The sequence below is a fragment of the Elephantulus edwardii genome, unplaced genomic scaffold, assembly GCF_000299155.1.
Source record: "Elephantulus edwardii isolate Elephantulus edwardi_28Jun2011 unplaced genomic scaffold, EleEdw1.0 scaffold00022, whole genome shotgun sequence".
Taxonomy (NCBI): Eukaryota; Metazoa; Chordata; class Mammalia; order Macroscelidea; family Macroscelididae; genus Elephantulus; species Elephantulus edwardii.
In genome coordinates, this window is record NW_006399772.1 from 7,013,931 (window position 1) to 7,029,468 (window position 15,538).

Sequence of the window (15,538 nt, forward strand, 5' to 3'; positions counted from 1 at the left end):
AGTGCTAACAAAAATGGCCTGTTGAACAGGTCGTATTCCTAGGAAAAAACCTCCACTGGTATGGCACAGTCTTGGATGGGATGGCAGAGAGTAGGAGGCAGATCGCTCTCACGGATGACACGCTTGCCTCAGCTCCCAATGGTTCTGTTGACTCCAGATTTTTCCCATGGCTGAGAATCGAGGAGGCAAACGTGCAGTGTTTCACATGATCAGACACTGTTCACCACTTGCTCCTGGTGGGCCCGACAGATTGAGGGCATCTAGGTCAAAGTTGAGGCCAGGAGGCATCTCTCCTGCCAGCTCTTTTGGGGGATGACCCAAGTCTTGTAGCTGCTGCATAAGATCTAGCACCGTCTCAAAACGAGCCTTCTCAGTGGCTTCACTATCTGTCAGGATCTCTGCCTCAAACTGCTCACATATCTTGCCTATGACACTGTGTTGCTCCTGATATTTTTCAAACTGTTCTAGAGGTAGAGATTCCTGGTGACTCTGCAACCATTCTGGATACTTTTCTGTGATCTCTTTCAATGAAGGGTACATCACATCCTTAGTAAATTCTGCATAATACTTTGCATGATGGGGAGGATGTTTCCTTCTCCATCTCCTTCATCCATGCCTAGCCCCTCCATGGCCTTGTTCAGCTCCTCTTCTGACATACCTGAGTTCTGCAGATCAGTGGCATTTTTGGCTAGTCCACTGAGTGTCTCCTTTAGGCAAGAAGTGAATTCTTCTTGGGAAGTTGCATCACTGCCAACTCTCCCTGCAGCCTCTGAGAGCTTCTGGAACTGCTCCACCAGGTGGGGCTCTTCCTCAGCCAACTCTTTCATGGCCTTCTCAAACTCTGCTGTGGTTTGGGAAGCCAACTCACTGTCAGACAGTTCCTGGAAAAACTTCTCTTGAGAGGCGAAGAGAGCATCTTTGGCAGTGTCTCCTGGCGATTTCTTCTGGGGCCCTGAGGCATCCGGAGCTGTGGCGATAGGTGGGGGTGCCGGGGAGGGTTTGGCTTTATCGAAATCATCAAGAGCACTTTCCAGAAGCTCTTCCAGTTCTCGATCCGCGTCAGCTCCAGGAGCACCGCCATGCTCCGTGGCGGCCATGTTGCTCACAGTATAACTCTTAAGAAGAACAGTTACTATTATTTCAAGTCATCTTCAACAGCTTAGTGACCCAGCTGGTACCACTTGCTAAGACATCTTTGGGTCTCTTTTCACAGTTCATAAAATGCCATTTGTAGCTATTGCAGTAGATGGCAGTGTTTTAAAACTTCCTCCATCTGCAAATCTGGATAATCATCTGTAATCAGGCTATTTATATTATATATGGATGTCTCAGAGACTTACAGCATTAAATGTAGAAAAAAACAAATCAATATTGAAATGGGACTTTACTATATACATGTATCTTTGACATCCAGTAATCTCAGGAGAGGTGGAACTAATATATTTCTGATACTTCCTGACACACAAGAGCCCATTGCAGTAGCCATCATGTCAGTCCACCTGGTTGAGGGTCTTCCTCTCCTTCGCTGACCATCTACCCTTCCCAGCATCATGTCCTCCTCCAACAACATGCCCAAAGTACATGAGGCGAAACATCATCATTCTTGCCTCTAAAGAACACTCCAGCAGCACCCTCTCTAAGACGTATCTGTTCTCCTGGCCATCCATTGATGTTCATTGCTCTTCTCCAACAGCACAGCTCAAAGGCATCAATTCTTCTGTCATTCTTATTCATTGTCCAACTCTCAGATGCATAGCAAGTAATTGGGAAGACTATGGCCTGAATCAGATGTACCTTCATCCTCAAACTGACATCACTGCTCCTCAATAATTTGGAGAGGACTTTAACTGCAGACTTTCCCAGTGCAAAGCATCTCCTTATTTTCTGGCTGCTGGATCCAAGCAAGATGAAGTGTTGACAGTTTCAGTCTCCTCTCCACCCACCATGATGCTGCCTATCAGTCCAGTGGTAAGAATATTTTTTGTCTTGACACTGAAATGCAATCTGCACTGAAGGCTGCATTCCTTGATCTTCTGAGACAAATGTTTCAAGTCCTCCTGGCTTTTAGCAAGCCAGGTTGTGTCATCTGCATAACATGGGTTATTGATGAGTCTTTCTCCAAAAATCCTTTTATAAAATTAGTTTAGACTGAATACTGTGTTGCATCAGTAATATGAAATTTATTTACATTGATTTTTGTGAATATTAGGAAGAGTATACCACTTGTAGAGAGAATGCATCTTTCAGGTTGGTACTACTGTCTCTTTATGCTAATCATCTCTGATTGTTACCCTCCCTGCATCTCTCCTCTAATAAGGTTAATGATGCCTTTCAGCTAGGCTCTTCCAAAAGCTGAAAGCAGAGAATACCAGAAAGATGTTTACTTTTCTTTTATTGATTATGCAAATATATTATATTTGACTGTGTGGATCATAACAACTTATGAATCAAAGTGAGAAGAATGGGAATCCTAGAACACTTATCTGTGCTTTTGAGAAAATTATACTTACACCAAGAAGCTATCATCCAAACAGAACAAGGGAATACTACTTGGTTTAAAAAAAAAACCACAAAAAAACACTGGTGTGCACCAGAGCTGTATCTTTTTTTCCATGTCTATTCAATACTGAGCAAATAATTAAAAAAAACCAAACAAACAACTGCACTATATGAGGAAGAATGTGGCAACAGGATTGAGGGGGAACTAATCAATAATTTGCCTTATTCAGAAGACATAACCTTGCTCGCAGAAAATGTAAAAGACTTGAAGCACTTACTGCAGAAGATCAAAGACTCCAGCATTCAATATGGGCTACATCTCAACATCAAGAAAACAAAAATCGTCGTCATTGGACCAATAGGCAACATTCCGACAGATGGAGAAATGATTGATGTTGTCAACGATTTTGTTTTCCTTAGATCCACAATCAACACCTGTGGTAGCAGCAGTAAAAAAAAAAATCAAAAGAAGTATTCCATTGGGACGATCTGTTGTTAAGGACGCTTCCAAAATGCTAAAGAGCAAGAACATCAGTTTAGAAACTCTGGTGCATCTGATTCAAGCTATGATAGTTTCAATTACTTCTATGTGTATGACATCTGAAAAACAAATAAGGATGACAGAAGAATCAGTGCCTTTGAATTGTGGTGTTGGGGGAGAGAACCGAATATCCCATGGACTGACAAAAGCACAAACAACTTTATCTTGGAGGAAGTTCAACCAGGGTGCTCCTTAAAGGCAAGCATGGTGAAATCTTGTCTCATTATACGTTGGACATATTGTACTAATCCTTGGAAAAAGAAATCATGCTGAGAAAGGTCTGTGAAAGACGGATAATACAGTAACTGTAACAGTGGGCTCAAGTGTGATGGAAATATCGAAGATGAGGTCGGAGAGGGAAGGTTCAGACCTGTTGTCCATAATATATACTGACTCAAGGATGCACAGCAGCATCAGCTACTAATATGTATCCCCACCGAGCTTTTGTCTCCTATTTTTATTGTTATTGTGGACCACTGCATTGGAACCAACTCATAGCTGACCCTCCAGTGGGTTTTCTGAGGCAGTACACTGCTTGGGAGGAGATTGCCCATCTTTCACCACAGAGCAGCTGATAGATTCAGATCACATGCCTTCTAGAAGTGGTTATTTAACTGCTATCACCTCTGTATCTTTCTGCTACACAGTTTCTGTATAAGTAAATTTTTATTCTTCATTCCCAATAGCAGATAGAGTTACTTAAAAAAAAAATTCTGAAGGGCAGCACTAAGTCACCATAGCATCTGATTAACAGCCTTGTGTGGAATCCGTCTTTCCCACATCAGGTATTTACTCTTCTCCAACAATGCCTGAGTGCAGCATATCAGACACTGCAACAACCAATCTACAGCTATACGAACATCCCTTAATTAAGAGTAATCTTTGTATCATCTTCTTGGTCCCACCTTTGGGAAGAGGGATTTTGCTCTATTAAGTGTCTCTCTTATTTTTGGTTATCTCAGTTCTTGGCTTTTCATTGCCTTCTTCCTCTTACATTTTTTTAAGCCTTTTCTTGATTCTAAATCTCATTTTAGTTATTACTCTATTTCTCTTTTTAAAAACTTTCAGAATCATAGTTGATTATCCACTGTTGTACATTGGATAAGAGAAGATTGTTCATCTTCTCCCCGTGGTCACTGATGGATGCAAACTGCCAGCAACATGTCCTGTTGGGTTAGCATGTAACCAACATACCTTGTACCACTGTTGTTGTTACATAACATTGAGTCAGAACCGACTCATAGCAGACCCTCTGAGGGGTTTTCAGAGGCAGTTAATCGCACAGGAGGAGATTGCCCATCCTGCAGAGCCGCTGGTAGCCTTGAACCACGTGCCTTCAGGATTGCAGAACAGCTTCTTGCCACTAGGCCACCAGAGCTCCCTTATGTCATATCTGAATAAAAAGATAACAATGCCAATCCCCTGAGACTAACATTTTTTTGACTTCTAGTCCAAAACAATGACATTTTGAGTATTTTACTGGCACAAGTTAAGAAAAATTTGACAAATAAGGAAATATCCAGATATGAGTAGAGCAGCCTGGAGATGATGTTAACTGAGGAGCAATAGGAGAAAAAGGATCTGTAAAAAGTGGATAAAAGAAAACTTAAAAATATCAGGAGCTCTGGTTGCCTAGTGGTAAGGAGCTGTGCTGCTAACCCAAAGGCACATGGTTTGAATCCACCGGGTGTTCCACAAAAGAAAGTTGGACCATGTCCTTATGTGAGGTTTACTGCTTCTGAAAATGTATTGGAGGGTCAGTTATGAGTCAATTCTGACTCAATGGTGCACAACAAAAACAAAAACAAATCCCATCATAATTGCTTTTAAAAAGTATGTTTTAAGTATTAGCCTAGAGAAAGACATTAAATTTCTTTCGCATTTCCACAAAAGAGAAAACAAAATAAAAATCAAGGGGCTGTTTTCAATTTTGTCTGTGAAAGTACTTACTTAAAGATTGGGGACAGTGATATACAACTCTTGTCAGATAAATCAGGAAGAAAGCAGGATGCTTCTTTGGCATCACAGACAAATGGGCCCAAGGGAGGTCAGTGTCAGCAGAAAGGCAGTAATTAAGACATAGGAGTGTTTAGAAATCCTGAGGAGTCTATATAAGTAGGAGAAAAGAGGGTGGAATTCTGGGGGACTCTGCTGTTGGTATTGTGTAAAAAGAGTGTAGGCAGCATGAGGACAGCCAAGTCTGACATCAGATAATTCTGTAAAGGAAAATTGTCTCCATCAAAAATATCCTCAGTATGAAGTGATTTCTTATAGTCAGATGTGGTCTCTCACACTCCTGCATTTGCTTCTATCGATTCCAACATCAATTTTACTGCTCTAATGGGTCTTAAATTAATTGTAATGACTACACAGGTTTTACAGAACCATACTCACTGTTATTAGGTTTATTAGGGAAGTTAATAGATTATTATTTGCATTAGTAACAAAATGCAGATAACCTCAAAGCTCAGATCAGTAAAGCAAAATTCCCTGAGTCCTGCCAGTTGCAGCATCTTCCCTCAGTCTTCCAGTAAGCTTCTAGGTGAAGGCCTCTGGCTCTGGCTCTGGCTCTGGCTCTGACTCTGGCTCTGTGGGACAGAAGTCCCAATTCAGCTCTGTCTCATGTTGGTCTCTGGTTCTCTGTTGTGGCTGCTATTGCTCTTGTGTAGAATCCATTCTGGCTGGAACAGGAATATCTGGCTCCTGAAGGGCGTGTGCTGCTTCCTCTTCCTTGTGCGTGTTGAGATTCCCAATTTCTGCTGCTAAAAATGCTTAATTTAAACCTACTGGGAAGGTGAGAATAGCCAGTTGCTTGTGGATAGACTAACAAACCCTATATTTATGATTCTGCCCATCCATGTGACAAAGTCAAAGTTAATGGCTAGGAAAGTAATTTTGAACTAAAAACCCTTGACACTACAACTGCTGAGGGTCGGCAGTGTGGGGTCATAAACAATGAGTATGGTTATTCAACTGTAATTTACCAACAAGATGATCATATTTATGGCCAAACTGTGATGATATAATGAAAACTTTGATCAAATATTTAATAAAAGTCAAGATATGTTAATCTTGATATATCTATGTTCTACTGAACTGTGACAAAAAGTCCTATCCAAAATGGAAAAGAATAGTTTAATGTATTTGCTCATATAGATCTCATTTAGGGAGCTAATGAACATTACATTTTTTTGTTAAATAGTATATTTAATGATAAGTATATTTAATCTTTTCCTCCAAACCTTTTACTTCATCTTGATCTTGTTTTAATTTGTAGTTAAACTGTAGTTTGCCTTTCCTTTAACTTTCTCATTTGTGTACTTGCTTTGCATAGTTAGACAAGGTCACTGGCCAGGGAGAATTTCTTCATTAAGAATTGCTTCATCGCTCTAGGATACTCTACTGACACAATTAGCAACCTGGTTCATTACAGTGGTTATAAACTCCTCATAAACTAGTAACACTGTTTCTTCTTCTTGAGTAGTAACTGCCACTGAACCACACAGGAGCCTTCCAATATATAGAAAATGTATTGTCCTTTGAATAGCAGACTCCACCAAGAATGATCATGAAGTTCTAAATATAATTTTCACTTGATATTTTCATCACAGACACATGAGCATAGCATATTTCAGGAAACTCTGATTAGCTATATTATGGGTTTATATCACCCTCTGTTACAAATACTCCAAACACTTTGATTGGAGTATAAATGCTTAGTCTCAAGATTCACCAGCGTTCCAAAATATTGCCCCCAAATTGATGATTGTGGACTCTTTCTCTCTTGTTTTCACAATCTTCTAGAAATTCCTCAGCCACTCATGAATGAATGCCTTTTAGATTTGCCTCTTCTTGACTTTCATCTTACCTGCCATTTGGATCTACTCAGAGGGCAAAGCAACTCTAACCACTTGGAGAGGAGAAACGTGTGGAAAAAAGGGCCATACATGGATCATTGCCTAAAGAAAGACGCCATCAGACAGTAAAAAGGGACTGTGTCCCTGGAAGAGTGGAGAGGTTATAGAATTCAGAAATTTATTGTGTAGATATGTTTAGAATAGTAGAAACTTGTATTGGGCAGGCATTTAGTGATCAAGTAAAAATTCTCATTCAGAGAGGTATGGTAACAACTATTATGTGCTTGGCGTTTGTAGAAAGTATTTGAATGTGTAAGCTAATAATCTTTCATATATATATATATATATATATTTTTTTTTTTTTATTTATTTATTATTATTTTTGCGTGAGTGTGTGAGTGTACCATCAAATCAGATCTGACTGGTACAGGAGGAGATTGCTCCTCCTTCCCCCAGCAGAGCATCTGGTGGATTCAAACTGTGCACCTCTGGGATTGTAGTTGCAGCTCCTTTCCATTAGGCCACCAGAGCTCCCCTGCTAATAATCTTTCTTAAATGAATAAGCTTTCCTTTTTGCTTTCTTGGGGACTTAACTTTCTCTTTAAGGATATTTTTCTGTCTTTCTTCCCCTGAGATTTCTCTGCTATCAAAAGACCCACTAAATAAACTACGAAGCCGTACTCTATAAAGAGGAATGTGGCATAAGGATTGAGGGGAGACTTCTCAATAAGCTGCATTATGCAGATGACACAACTTTACTTCCTGAAAGTGAGAAGGATTTGAAGCACTTGTGCAGAAGATCAAGGAAATGTAGGCTTCAGTACGAATTGCTTCTCAATATAAAGGAAACAAAGATTCTTACCACTGGTCCAATAGGCAGTGTCATGATGGATGGAGAGGAGATTGAAACTGTCAACAGCTTCATCTTACTTGAACCAACAATTAACACCCTTGGTACGATCAGTCAGGAAATAGAGAGACACATTGCAATGGGAAAATCTGCAGTTAGGGACCTTTCCCAATTATTGAGAAGTAGTGATGTCACTTTGAGGACTAAGGTGCGTCTGATTCAGGCCATGGTCTTTCCAACTATTAGCTATGCATCTGAGATCTGGATAATAAATAAGGATGATAGAAAAAGAATTGATGCCTTTGAGCTGTGGTGTTGGAGAAGAGCACTGAACATACCATGAACGGCCAAGAAAATGAATAGGTATCTCTTGGAGAAGGTGCAGTCAGAGTGCTCTTTGGAGGCAGGATTGAAGAGGCTTCACCTCAAATATTTGGACATATTGTTAGGAGGGGCTATTCTTTGGAGAGGGACGTGATGTTGGGAAGGGTGGAGGGTCGGCAAAGGAGAGTAAGATCTTCAACCAGGTGGATTGATAAGGTGACTGCTGCAATAGGCTCTTGTGTGTCAGGAAGTGTGAGGATGGTACAGGACAGGACTAGTTTCAGATCTTTTGTTCATAGGGTCACTATGAGTTATACTTGACTCGATGGTACCTAACAACAACAACAGTAACAACTATCTTTAGATTTCTTCATCTGTTGAATCATTTTAGCTAATCTTTGGTCCTTTTAGCTAGTCTTTATTGAACTCTGGATCTCCCTACATTCTTCAGACGACCTTGCCACTCTGTCCACTAACTCCCAGGCTGCATTTCCCTCAGAATTCCTTTTTCACTGTCTCTTGTCATCACTGGCAGTTTCCCATCTTCACCTAGCTGGTCCAAGCTTTCTTCCCAACTCTACATAATCAGTCTCCATAAGCAAGCAACATTTGTGGTTAGATTGAATTTCATTCACACTGAAGTTTAAATCTTCCAGGTGTTTGCCCTTGATTTCTCACTGTGAAACCAGACACATTGATTCCTGTGAAAAGATTTTCAGATCAGAGTTAGAGGGTAGGAGAAATTTTTGTTGCTCTTTTGTAGGAGTAGAGGGAAGTTTTTCTTCTTATTCCTGAATTATATTATGCCTAACTAAGACTGACCCTGAAGATAAAGTTTCTGTAGTCATTTATTTAGGGTTGTTGTTGTTGTTATGTGCCATCGAGTCGCCTGTGACTCATAGTGACCCTATGTACAACAGCCCTAAACCCTGCTCTGTCCTGTGCAAATCGCACTGTCTCTGACACACCCATCCCGATTACCCCAGTCCCTGAATCAATCCACCTCATAGAGGGTCTTCCCCTCTTGCGCCGTCCCTCCATCCTCCCAAGCATGATGGCCCTCTCCAAGGACCTGTCCTTCCTTACATGTCCAAAGTATGTCAGACAAAGCCCCAGAATCCTTGCCTCCAAGGAGCAGCTTGGTTTAACCCTCTCTAGAATGAATCTGTTTGTTTTCTTGGCAATCCATGGTACATTCAATACTCTTCTCCAGCACCACAGCTCAAAGGCATCAATTCTCCTTCTATCCTTCCTAGTCATTGTCCAACTCTCTGATGCATAACAAGTGATTGCAAAGACCATAGCCTGTATCAGATGCATCTTAGTCTTAGAGTGACACCACTGCTTTTCAGTACTTTGGAGAGGTCCTGAGATAAAAGGCAACTTGCTCTGGATGGACCAAGTCAGGTGTCTGGCATAAGCCCATACGACAACAGCTTTAAGGGAACTACAGGGCAAAATTTCTGAGAGAAAAAGAAAAAACTTTCCCAACTTAATTAATAAATAATAACCCACTGAGCTACTAACCTAAAAGCTGGGAGTTTGAGTCAATTCAGAGACACTTCAGGACAGCCAGCTGGTCTATTGCTGAAAGGCCGCAGCCTCGAAGCCCCGTGGAGCCGTTCTGCTCTGCACACGTTTGGCTTCATGAGTCAGGAGTGTTTCAACAGGCGACTGACTAGAGCCGTTATGTAATTGTTAGGTTGGCAGCTACCTTCCTCTATACACAAATCCAACAAAAAGAATCAATAAGAATCTCCAGAACAGAGTGAGCTGCCTCAACAATGGACTCAAACACACTGACGACAATGAAGACGGCTCAGGACCAGGTGACATTTTACTCCTTTGTACATGAGTCAAAGTCCGCTCCATGGCAACTAACAATAGCTACACAACACAGTCAAAACCATTTTCATTCTAGAAGCCAACAAAGACTCAAACACAGGCACTACTTTCATCATTTTAGGGCCTTCTTCTACTCCTTAAGAAGGGAGTTCTGGTGGCTTAGTGGTAGGAATTTGTGCTGTCCACCTAAAGGTACATGGTTTGACTCTACCAGCTCCTCTGTGGGAGAAAGATGGACAATCTCCTCTAGTGCAATTTACTGCCCCTGAAAACCTACTGAAAGGTCAGTTATGGATCAGTTCCAACAAGTCAATATACAACAGCAACAACAACATACCGTAAGGAGGACCTCGTGGTAAGCAGTTATGCTACCAACTCAAAGGCATGTGGTTCAAATCCACCAGCTGCTTCATAGGAGAAAGAGTGACCATCTCCTCTCATGTTATTTGCAGGTTCTGAAAACCCACTAGTTGGTTAACTATGAGTCAGTTCTGATTTGCTGACACATAACAATGTTGTTGTTGTTTTGATTGCTGAGGGGTTGAGTATGACTCATAACAACAGCAACAATATTTCTTTAGGGGGAGAAAAAATCCCTGTTGATGTAATGTGCTTGGTAATAGACTGTGAAGCAAAAGGTTAGCAATTCGAATCTACTAACTACACCTAGGGGGGAAAAAAGAAACAGTTTAATCTTGTAAAAGGGTGACTCTGCTGGTCTAGTGGTAAAGAGCTTCACTGCTAACTCGAAGGCACATGGTTCAAATCCACCAGCTGCTCTACAAGAAAAACATGGGCAAATCTCCTGTGTGATTTACTGCCTCTGAAAACCCACGGGAGGGTCAAGTATGAGTCAGTTCTGACTTGCATGAACATAACAACAATACCTCTTGCAGACTTGTTGTTGTTGGTATTGGTGTTATTGAATTTTTTTTTATTATGTGTGTGTGTGTGTGTGTGTGTGTGTACCATCAAATTGGATCTGACAGATACAGGAGGAGATTGTCCCTCCTTCTCCAGCAAAGCATCTGGTGGATTCAAACCATGTGGTGTTATTTAATTGACTCCCAATGACTCTTGAAACAGCAGAGTGAATCCAATTCTATATGATCCTCACGGTCTCTGTCATGCTCAAGCCCAATGTTGCAGTCATTGTAATACTTTATCTCTTGAAAGTCTTCCTCATTACAGATTTATAGCCTCAGAAACTTAACAAAAGGTTTTTAAGAGTCAGAACTGACTTACAAGCAGTAAGTTTTGTTTTATTCCTTAAGAACTTGGTGGTGGGGAATTTAGTCATTTGATTGATTATTCCTTAAGAAAGGATACATGGTGGCACGGTAGTTATATGATTCAGATGGTAACTGAAATATCAGCAGTTCAAACCCACCAACTGCTCTGAGGGAGAAAGATGTGGCATTCTGATCCTACAAAGAGTCTTCTGCCTTGACAACTCACAAGACAATTCTATTCCCTCCTGTATTCTTAAATCAGAACTTACCCAGTGGCAATGAGTTTGGTCTTTTTTATTCATTAAGAACTAATTGTATAAGTCGTAGACTATGATAAGTTATCAAAGAGCATGAAGAGCAGCATTTGACTGAAGTTGACTCTGTAGGATTGATGGGAGAACAAGACCCACATGAGGTCAATTGTAATTTCTGATAAAAGTACTCAAACCATGGTACTTAGCAAGATTGGCTGAGATAGGAATATGTTATCTCCTTGGCATACAGCCGTATGGGAGATCAAGAGATGCTTCTTCTAACTCAGAATTACAGCTCTGGTCTAGCACTCCATATAGGGACTAACCATGAACAATTCTATATGTGAGACCAATCTTATTTAAGAAAATGAAAGCCGAGAAACTATGAAAGTAATTTTTCTTTTTATCAATGAACTATTCCAAGAATTGATTCAAGCCATGCAAAAGGCAGAATTTTATCTGGAAAATTCAAATTTGAGCCATCAACATACAACAGTTTGAAGAGGTGGTTATATAAGTAAGACTGACATTATAGGAAATAGAATGTCTTGTTTTCGTATGTGTAAAACCAGAAAGAAAAAAAGACATGTAAAATACTTTTATAGGCACAACATAGGGCTCATGAGTATTCAGTACAATATATGAGAAATGCCAGTTATTTCAAGTACACTATACCTCTTTGGCAAACAGGGATCACTAGGGAGTTTATGTTTGTGGGATTGGATTGTTTTGATGATGAAATGAAACTTAGATTGTTAGAATTTTTATAAATGTCACAAAATATTTCTGCTTAGACATTTTGAGCAAATGTCTTTTGAAATAAAGCCTTCTCTAGAATGGTACAGAGGAATGACATATATAGATATATTTATCTTTATTCAATTATATTGGCATATATTTCAAGGAAATTGAAATCAGAAAGAGGTATGAAATCCATTATGTAAATGTGCAAGGCCAATTTTCAGTTAAATTGGTATACTGTCAGAAGGTAGGAGATGTCTGGTGACCAACTGTGAAAATATGAATGATTTACTGATACAGCCAACTCCACTTCCATAAAGCAGATGGCCTTCTCAGATCCCTTCTTATCCCTCAGCCTCCTTCTCCTCAACTAGGATTAATATCCTTGAACAGAAAAAAAGATGGTAGCCTTCAAAATACTTTTGCATTCGTTCTCTCCATTCTCTCTCTCTCTCTCTCTCTCTCTCTCTCTCTCCCCCCCCCCATGTGGATCATCAACCTAATAGGTTGTAATTGAAACTGAATCACAAGAGTCTAATGAAACAGTAGAAAACATTGTCCCAGCAAAAACAAGTGGCCAAAGAGTTAGAAAAGGAACGTTCTTTAGTCTTTAACTTCTTGAGAACTTCTGGGTAAGTAACTTCGTATTTTCACAATTCCAGCCGAGCATCAAGGTGAGATACTGCTGATCTTACGTAAAGATGCACGTTCACATTGTCTTTGCACACAAACTGTGGTTTGTTGGGAAATAGCGACGGTAGGGACCACCAGGTGGGCAGCAATCAGAATACTGCAGGAAAATTTTAGTGAAGACAGTCCACAAGGCAAAAAGCACATATTTGATACAATTTGAGTTCCACAAACAGTTGTCTTCCCTAAGATACACATCCTATGGGAAAAAACCAGGTGGTCACAAATGTGCATTTTTAGCCTCAAATTTGTTTTATGTTCTTGAGAGATAGTAATAACAGTAGCAAGCAGAACTAGTAACATGAATATGTAAGTTTGGTATGCTGATGTCTTTTTGTTAGGGCACTTGATTTTATTGAAGAGAAAAATTGCTTATGACATTTATACTTTCTAAAAATGGTATTTAGGAGTAGAGTTGGACCACTAATCCATATGCCACACCTCTCTGGTGGTCCAAATCTACCAGAATCTACACAGGAGAAAGATAGGCAAGCTCTTCCTATGTGATTTCCACTTTGAAATGGAGGGTGAGTTTTGAATTTTTTTCTGACTCCACAGCAATAAGGGATTAAATTCCCCCCCCCCCAATAATACGTGCCCTCCTCTGATTTAAAAATATCCTAGTATTCTCAATATGGGCTCAATAAGTATTTATCTGTAAGGGGAAGCCTTACATACACTGGAAGAATGTTAAAATATTGAATAGCTCTGTATATGAACAGAAGAATAAACTGGGTTGATGTCCACCTCTGAAATGCGTCAGAAGTCAACACTTTTACCTCTTGAAAGGACAAAAGGAAAAAGAAAGGGGGGAAGAACCCCCACCCCACCAGATTTAGCAGTGTCCTAGCATCTGCCATTCACTAACTTAGCCCAGTTGCGTAATGAAGAGCAGTTACAGTCTTTCAAGATTTATGTAACACTTACAGCAGTATGATTTATTTACCAAGAGCTTCTTTGATGTGCTCTTTGAAACAGCCCAGTCAAGTCATAACGTCTGATTTGAATTCCAAATTCAGTCCTGGAAAGAAAAGCGGACAGTCAAGTACATTTGCCGTGGACATGAACCCTGTGAGGAAACGGGTCTTTCGGCATCCACGTCAGCTGCTCTGACTCCCTGCTTTGGAGGCCTCCTGAGGCAGCCTTCCTTTATCAGCATGTACCCTAAAGTCGGAAGAGGAGAGCACTGCTGTCCTGCCAGCATCTGATCCCTCTGCTTCTTCATAGTGCCCTGGAGAATTCTTCTTCCTAGTCGCCCTGAATAGGGAGCTCTGGTGGTCTTTGGGGGAGGAGGTTGCACTCCCAACTCAAAAGCAGGCAATTCGACAAACAAGAAAAATAGACAATCTCTTCTCATATAATTTTGAAAACCAGCTGGAGAATCAGCCATGAGCAGGTTCTGGCTCAACAGCAATGAACAACTCTTATGAATACAGGCTTGACGGGTACAGTAATCCAGCTGTCTTCTCTATCCCCAGGCAAGGGGTAAGGACACAACCCAAACTAGGCTGTCAGCTCATCTCTTTTGGGAATTTGACTGTTGTGCTGAAAGGATAGAGAAGCTGATCCATTCCAATGTCTTTTTAATTACTCTGCGTCTGAGTGCTGCAATGAGTAAGGTTGATAGAAGAACTGATGTCTTTGAGTTGTGATGCTAGAGAAGAGTATTGAATATCCCATGGACTACCAAAAGAAAAGATAGGTCTTGGGGAAAGGGTAACCAGAATGTTCCTAGGAGGTAAAGATGATGAAGCTTCATTTCTCATACTGTGGGCATGTTGCTAGGAGAAGATATTCCTTGGAAGGGGGCCTCATGCTTGGAAAGATGGAGGGTCAGTAAAAGAGAAGAAGACCCTCAATGAGATGGATTGACACAGTGACTGCAGCAATGGGCTCAAGTGTGTCAGAGATGATGAGGATGGCACAGGATGGGGCAGGGTTCAGGTTCATTGTTCATAGGGTCAGTATGAGTCTTACTCAACTCAGTGGCATCTAACAACAGTAACCATCTCAATAATAGTTCCTATAAGGGAATATCTATTAGTTCCTATAACAGAGATCCCCAGTCTCCTCTGGGACTTGTTTGTTCTGTGGCCTCTTTTATTTGAATTTTCAAACCAACCCAAAATTTTGAGATTCACCCCCCGCTCCAAGCTTAACTTAGTTTATTTCTCTTGTTTGCAAACAAAAGCCCTAATACACTGAGCTATGCCGTTCAATTTTCCAAATCTTCCTGGAATACCGTGTCTCTGGGCCAGCATTTTCCATTTTCTCCACTGTGCTCACAATCCCTAATCGACACTTGGTGGATTTCTTCATAGAGTCTTTTCAGGAAAACATAATACGGACAGAGCAAAGAAAGGACAAGGGTTTGAGTGACTAATATGTGATGGTTTAGCTGTAAGAGCCCTTTTTCCTAGGGTTGAAGGTACTTCCTTATACATCTGCACCCCTGCTATACCAAAATTGGATCCTGCCTCATCTGCAATTCAAATAAAGGTGTTCATCATCGACCATCAGCAATTCAAATAAGTACCTGGCACACTGCCACAGTCCTCTGCAGGTCTCTGCTGCTCTCAAGAATTGTTCCTGTTTATTTCTTGCCAGCAAACTATGCACAGGCCAGACTCAGAAGGGAGATTTCCTCTCAGAGCTGTCCTGAAATCCACCTTGGTGAGAGCTAACATACGACCCTTCAAAGCTTT

At 40.7% G+C, this 15,538-nt stretch overlaps 1 pseudogene; it reads right to left on the reverse strand.

Moving 5' to 3' along the window:
* Positions 1-201: 201 nt before the first annotated feature.
* LOC102855285 lies at positions 202-1,097 on the reverse strand (annotated as a pseudogene).
* Between the last annotated feature and the right edge of the window lie 14,441 nt (positions 1,098-15,538).